General features: G+C 39.4%; 1 long non-coding RNA gene across 2 annotated transcripts; it reads right to left on the reverse strand.

Annotated features, from left to right (window-relative positions):
• Positions 1-2,808: 2,808 nt before the first annotated feature.
• Positions 2,809-5,970, reverse strand: LOC120546799. 2 transcript variants are annotated; one of them, XR_005636942.1, is made up of 8 exons: positions 5,606-5,970; positions 5,389-5,451; positions 5,077-5,163; positions 4,871-4,906; positions 4,348-4,485; positions 4,050-4,121; positions 3,805-3,832; positions 2,813-2,880 (listed from the first exon to the last, which is right to left on the reverse strand). It is a non-coding gene; the product is annotated as an uncharacterized LOC120546799 (long non-coding RNA). The 2 variants fall into 2 exon arrangements; XR_005636943.1 differs by lacking the exon at positions 3,805-3,832 and having other exon boundaries at positions 2,809-2,880.
• Between the last annotated feature and the right edge of the window lie 1,536 nt (positions 5,971-7,506).

The following is a 7,506-nucleotide window of genomic DNA, read 5'->3' on the forward strand; positions in this document are numbered from 1 at the left end:
AATGAATAGATGTGCTGTATGACAGTACATGATTTACAAGAATAGCTAATATGCTACACAATGCTGACATTCACTGATGCCTTGACTACACATAGCCGGGTTAAGTTATTTAACTCAAAATGTTAACTCACCGCCCAAGGTGGTCCTCAACATGGCCACTAGATTGTTGGCCATCTTGTGTAAATTGTCCTGGAGGATTAGGGAGAAATTCAAACATCTCATTAGAAACAAACAACGCCATAAACTAACGATTAAAACAAATGTAAAACTACATTTTGAACATTGAGAATAAGGTTCTCACCTCATTTTGGTCCGCCATTTTCTGACGTTACCTTCAACTTGTGGATAACATTAAGAAAAAGTAATATAACATTAATACTTAATGTACAAAGTCTAGCAATGTTGCTTTATTCTGTGGCATAGACTATTCACGCTAGCCTAACAATGCTGCAGTTTAAAACGTAATATATTGTTAACGTTAGGTTAACTTACTAGCCAGACATAGGGAGCTAATGTTACCGGCAATTAACGTTAAGGTTACTTAAACACTGATTTTAACGTTAAAGTTTGACTGCCTGCTAACATTAACTAAAGTTAATATTACGCTTTGCTAAAAAATAAGATATAACCAGCTTTAGCTTTAGCAAACAGCAACTTACCTCATAAACCGTCCTCCTCTTGTCTTCGTCAAGGCCTCTTTTTCCCTGGCTTTCTATAGTCAAGACCCAGGTCCATCCTTCCTGGGCTTCCGTGTGGGAAATGACCAATCACAAGAGGGCCAGCATTTGTTCCCTACCGCAACTTGTCAAAATTCGGCCAGTTAGGACAGAACGGACCCAAATGCAGAGCTCAGCAAAAGTTATTTTATTAGGGAAAATGGGGAAGTGGGAAGGTGGATGCCAGGGACGAAAGCACGGGCGCGGCCATGGAAAGAACCTATATAAACATACAGTACAGGCCAAAAGTTTGGACACACCTTCTCATTCAATGCATTTTTTTTATTTATTTTCATGACTATTTACATGTAGATTCTCACTGAAGGCATCACAACTATGAATGAACACATATGGAATTATGTACTTAACAAAAAAGTGTGAAATAACTGAAAACATGTCTTATATTTTAGATTTAGATAGAAGTAGCGTCCCTTTGCTTTTTTTTTTAATAAGGGAAAAAATTCCACTAATTAACCCTGACAAAGCACACCTGTGAAGTGAAAACCATTTCAGGTGACTACCTCATGAAGCTCATTGAGCTGTAAGGGTTTACAGCGCTATCAAAAAAAGCAAAGGGTGGCTACTTTGAGGAATCTAAAATATAAGACATTTAGCCACGCCCGCCGATAGGGGGGGACAAACGGGTCTGTTGTCCCGGGCCCACAGTAGGGGCAGAACTGGGCCCTCATTAAATTATGGAAGAATTAAAAATCTTTTTTTTAAATAGGCCTATTTGTAGAAAAAAATATGTAGCATAATATTTGAATTACATAAAAGCGTTTTATTTGTTTTCTTCCTAATTGTCCTGGAAATGGTGGTCAAGAACCCCCCCACCCCCAACATAAAAATGGTTTGGCCACTGATCAAAATTTGATATTGTCACTTGATTTGAAGTTCGTATACGCTCAAAATGTCCGGTCAGCACAAGTCGGACTCGGAAAAGGAAAGAAAAGAGAAGAAGAAAATAGAGGCCTTAGAGATTTTCTAAACAAATATTTAAAAAAGGTGGTGAAGGTGAAGCTGGAACTGTCAAAATGAAGCAAGGTAAGAAACAAGCGCCCAAACGTTTACGAGCCTTGTAACGTAACTTAACAGGCCAGCTCTAATGTTAACGTCCATTAGCTTGTATAAAAGCCTGACACAACACGTTGCACGGCAGAAACAGTTGAGTTTGGTAGCTCCATCAGTAAGGATGAGACAGAGAGAGATCCAGCTGCAGTCAGGTGACAGAGAGTGATGCGGGAGGGGCCCGCTGCCCCAAACGGAGGGACAGAGTCAGGCTACCCGTGAGAGAGAAGAGAGAGATGGAGAGAGAGTGATGCGGGGGGGCTCGCTGCCCTGTCGGAGAGTCTGAGCAGGATGGATCAGAGACTGATTACACACTTAATTTCAGTGAGAGATGTGAGGAGAGGAAGAGCAAGGGAAAAGGAGAGATCTGGCCGCGAGGGGGGGGCCCATCTAAGATCTCGTCCCGGGCCCAGGCAAGACTGTCAGCTGGCCTGCATTTAGCTGATGCTTTTATCCATAGCGACTTACAATTGCTATATATGTCAGAGGTCACACACCTCTGGAGCAACTAGGAGCTAAGTGTCTTGCTCAGGGACACAGTGGTTGGTGTATCACAGTGGGAATTGAACCCAAGTCTTTCACACCAAACGCATGTGTCATATCCACTGCACCATCACCACATCATTCATAGTTTTGATGCCTTCAGTGAGAATCTACAATGTAAATAGTCATGAAAATAAAGGAAATGCATTGAATGAGAAGGTGTGTCCAAACTTTTGGCCTGTACTGTATATGTTTTAATATAGGTTTTAATATAGGTTTTTAATATATGTGACATATAAAATTGGCTGTTTTCCTATATTATATGTACATATATGCACATATGTGTACACATATATGCACGTATATATGCACCTATATGTTTACCTATATATTAGTAAAATTATTAAAATCCATAGCTACATACATAGGCAACATAAATAAAAGCCCAAAATGTAGAAATTTACAATATTTATTTACTTAAGAACAATCAAATAGTACAAGAACAAAAATAAGACAAAAAACTGAAAAGAAAAAAAAAGCTCCGTGAGCTTCGAATTGATAGATGTGTCTATCTGCCCTCGGCTGGCTGCCGGCCACTTCTTCAATGTAGCATCTACAGAAGACAAAAATAATAAGACAATTATAATAATAATAATAATAATAATAATAATAATAATAATATAGTGCTTCATCAGGAAGCCAAAGTGCTTACAGTACAGCTGCGATTGGACACATATTTTGGATAAAGGCCTGATCATAATAAAAAATGCGTCATGTAAACACGTCAATTGGAAGATTCTGATTGGATTCTGCTATATCTGAAAGAAATTCTGATTGGAAACATAACCCCCCTTTTTTTTTAGCGGCATCGTTCTTTCATATGCACGTGTCCGTCATGGGGACTGCATTGTTAACAGTCACACGGTCAATCACGTGCATCCAAAGCAGAGAAAATTCATGGATAGGAAAAATGTAGCCACTCCCGCGTTTTTTGGTTTGCTTCAAACACAGGTGAAGTACAACTTCTGCAGTTGTTTTAGGGAAATTAAGACCGCTCTGCGGATGTCAAAATGCTATTATTCTGAATAAGGCTTGGTGCATGTTTATGCACGTCATGATTAGATTATTTGTTTCCATGTAAACTGATTCAGATTTTCCAATCCCTCAAATTTTTTATCTGATGTAAGAAATTTTGCACATGTAAACATATCTAGTTGTCAATGGGCTACACTTTTATAGCATTTTCCTGCACCCAACAGTACCCAAAATACTTTACAATGGCCTCCCATTGACCCATTCACACACACATTCTACAGGCGAGCTGCCATGCTAGGTTTACTCGAAGAGCAATAAGATATGCATTAAAATCAAGCAAATCAATTACCGGTATAGACAAAATAAGGCACAAACACAGGACAGAGGGGATAAAGGGTGAAGGAGGGGTGAATATGATTATTTATTAACACTTCAGACAACAACAATATGCCATGAGATTATTTGCAAAACTATATGTTCTACAAAATAGAGGTATACACACCTTACAGCGCAATACCCCAGAAATGTGGCTTTAGAAGAGGAAAGGTAGGATCAAGAAGTGAGCAAGCGATGAATTAGTATTATAGGTGCCAAGCAGATACAGTAACAATAATGGGTGCCCTATCTTATACAGTCTCCATTGATGCCTAATAAACATTGATACAAGTAGGCTATGGTTAAAGTGGTAAACTTATAAAGTCTTAAAAGTTTTGTTTTCCCTTCTCAACAAATTATGCATTTACTCACCAATAATGGCTGCCTTTTTAATTTGGTCAAGGGCGAACAGCTGCTCCCCATCCCCTCTGGTTGGCTTCCCACCTTAAAGTAATATTTCAAAATTAATATGAAAGGGGGGTAAAATGAAGGTGGAGAAAGCAAGAGTTTTTTTATATACACATCACGTTTTCTTGAGGTGCAAGGAAATACAAAAATGCCAAGTAAAAAAGCGATGGTATGCCCGCACACAAACATAATTTATTCCACAGAATATGACTGTCTTGTTTTTTTTCAAGGACAGGAGAGATTGAAACATGTTGTTTTGTACCATTCAGGTTGCTTTTCTCCAAATCAAAAAGGTGCCCAGCAGCAGATTCCACACCATGGCAGTAGCAGAGGTGGCAAGGCGGGCTGCTTTCCACGCTTCTGCCTGGCAAAACACCCCAGAGACCTTTTTAACTTCAATCTGAAAAATAATTTCACATCACAATATTAATTTATTTGCAACTTTTAGAAACTTTTTCATGTTTCCTATTAATTCTTATGCTTAGCTTCCAAATAGTTAATAGGTGTTTATGTATAAATGCAGATTAATGATATTTATAAATGCAGATTAATGATAAAGTTATGAAACAAATTAATCATTGCCCTAAACGTTATTAAAGGAGAGAAGGAGGAGGACAGGGTGGGGGGAAAGGAGGAGGTTGGATGGAGAGTAGGGAAGGAGAAAAGACAGTGGGTGGAGAGGAGCGAAGGGGGGCAGGAGGAAAGGATGATTGTCACTTATAACACTAATTGGCTCCTACAAAGCTCACAGTTTATACCCATCCTTACTACATAATGTTATTCACCTGTGTTTTCGCTGAGGTCTCAGCTGTTGCTGCAGTCTTGTTAGAGAAGAAAAACATTATTAAACTCTTCAACAATTTTATGCATATGGGGCAAGTAAATTACATATTACCACTAACTATCCCAACATAAAAATCCCTATAGCTCGGTTGGAGCCTTAAGTAAAATAAGTACAGAAAAATCTGAGTTAAAAAAGGGTTACACACACCTGTGGTGTCTCTCGAAAGCGCTCAGTCACCATGGGACTCTCTTTAAAGGGCTCGGTCTCCTCTGGGCTCGGTCTCCTCTCTGGAGTCTTAGAGAAGAAAGAAACATAGTAAAACTCTTCAACAATTTTTATTCATCCAAGCAAGCCACTATAGATTCTTATTTACAGGGGGGGCTTGGAAAACATTAAACATGTCAATAAATTAAAGTTACATGCAAAAGTAATCAGCCAAACATCATAAAAATCCATATAGCTCTGTTTGAGTAACAAGTAAACTAAATACATAAATAAAAATGCAAGGGGGTTACTCACCGGTTGCACTTCTCCAAAAGTCGAGAAGGAGGAATCTAGATCCTCCATAGGAGTCCTTCCAGTCTTGTTCATAGAAGAAAAATATAGTTATTCTCTTCAATAAATTAAAGTGCAAATACATCAAATAATTAACACTATCAATCAGCCCAACATCACAAGTCTCTACAGCTCTGCTTGAGAAACAATTTTAAAAAGCAATTAAATCAGAGGAACTTACCTTTTGAGCAATAATGGTGAGGTCACTTTTCATTTGAGGGATTTCTAGAAAGAGGTTACATAAAGAATAAACAATAATTTCAATCACTAGATCAAAATAGCACCCACCACTCAGTGACCTTACTCTTCGAAAGACATTTCCTGTAGCTGTGAACGCAAGCTACAACCCTCCAAAGCCCATTGATAAGGCTCTGCAGAGGAATACCTGGTTGTGAACGCAATTTTCTTTCGCCAATTTCTCCCAAATTCAAATTCCCCAGGGTTTTTTTCTGGAGCCGATTGCCTTCTTGAGCCATTGAAGGCAGAGAAACATCATTTATTCTCATGACCTATTAATTTAATGATTAAATAAGGTAATGTCTCCAAACTTACCTCAATTATAACTTGTCTCCTGCTAGTTATTCTACAGCGCTTACTTTAAAAAATAAGTTAAATTAAAAAATATTTTTGTTGCATCTCTTTTCGGTGTTGTAATTTGTAGACGGCCCTAAGCACTCGTCTTACAGCAGCAACAACAACAGCAGAGAGCAGAAGCCAGCAGGCTTCAAGTGTTATTTACATAAACTTCTGGTGTACTTACAAACTTTACAATCTATCGTTTTATGAGTGCATAACCTATTTGTACTACTGTAGACGTTTGGTATCATTTTGGGCATTATTAGTGGGGTAATGTTAAGAGACACTTCGGATCCATTAGCCCCTGCGCTAAGCTATTCAGCTGATAACGCTACTCTACGCTAACTCTCCCAATGTTCGACCCAGGTGAAAAAAGCTTCTGGGGCGGTGTTTGGCTCGAGGTCATGGTGCAAAGGACCCTAGGGTGAAATTACTCCAAACCTTCACTTTAACGGTGACAGTGGCGTCTCATGATCGGAAGGTCGGGGGTTCGAATCCTGGCTCCTGTCGTTGTGTCCTTGGGCAAGATACTTCACCCAATCCCTGTGTGTGAATGGTTGGTGCAGATGTGAGCAGCCTCGCTTCTGTCAGTCTACCCCAGGGGAAACTGTGGCTACAAATGTAGCTTATCAGCATGGAGTGAATGAACCCCCCTCCCTTTCACGTGTGAAGCGCTTTGGGTGACTTGTGTCTTATGAAAAGCGCTATACAAATAAGATTCCCTTATCCCCCATAGAAATCTTACTCATCATGTAGGCTGAAGTTTCTAAAATCAAAATATGCTGCAAAGCAACTATGGGAGTGAGTCATGCGTTCATGTTGTAGCCATTCATTATTGTATTGGTACTGTATTATTGTAATCATTTGTAATGCATACCTGTTCATGTACCTGTACATTGTTTTTGGTTATGATACAGGAGGGAAAGGTTACTGGTTAACAGGCATCAGACTGTGGTCAGCTGATTAGTTCTTGTCATAATATGAATTCTAACAGTTGTCCAATAGGGCTGTTGGCTGTGTATCAACCTGACTTCTGCACAACACAACTGATGGTCCCAACCCAATTAATAAGGGAAAAAATTCCACTAATTAACCCTGACATGTTTTCAGTTATTTCACACTTTTTTGTTAAAGGTGCAATATGTAATATTGTGTGTAATACTGGCAGCTAGCGGTTAAAATAGTTACTGCAGTACAAATTCAAAATACTGGAGTCGTTTCCCCCGCCCCCTCCTGCCCAGACTCGAAGTTCACGGAGGTTGCCAGGCTGAGACCGCAGCATTCACAACAATGTTGCTAGATGCTTTTCTCACATAGCCAGACATTACTTCACAGCACAGCAGAGTAGCTAACGTTAGATGCTAGTCTCACATAGCCAGACATTACTCCACAGCACAGCGTAGCTAACGTTAGATTCTGGCTATATTGACAGTCATAAAAGCCCGTGCTCATTTGGGGCTCTGTAACCAACTGACAGACACACTTTTTCGGTTTAAAATTACAGTA

Source organism: Perca fluviatilis, chromosome 18, assembly GCF_010015445.1.
Source record: "Perca fluviatilis chromosome 18, GENO_Pfluv_1.0, whole genome shotgun sequence".
Lineage (NCBI taxonomy): Eukaryota > Metazoa > Chordata > Actinopteri > Perciformes > Percidae > Perca > Perca fluviatilis.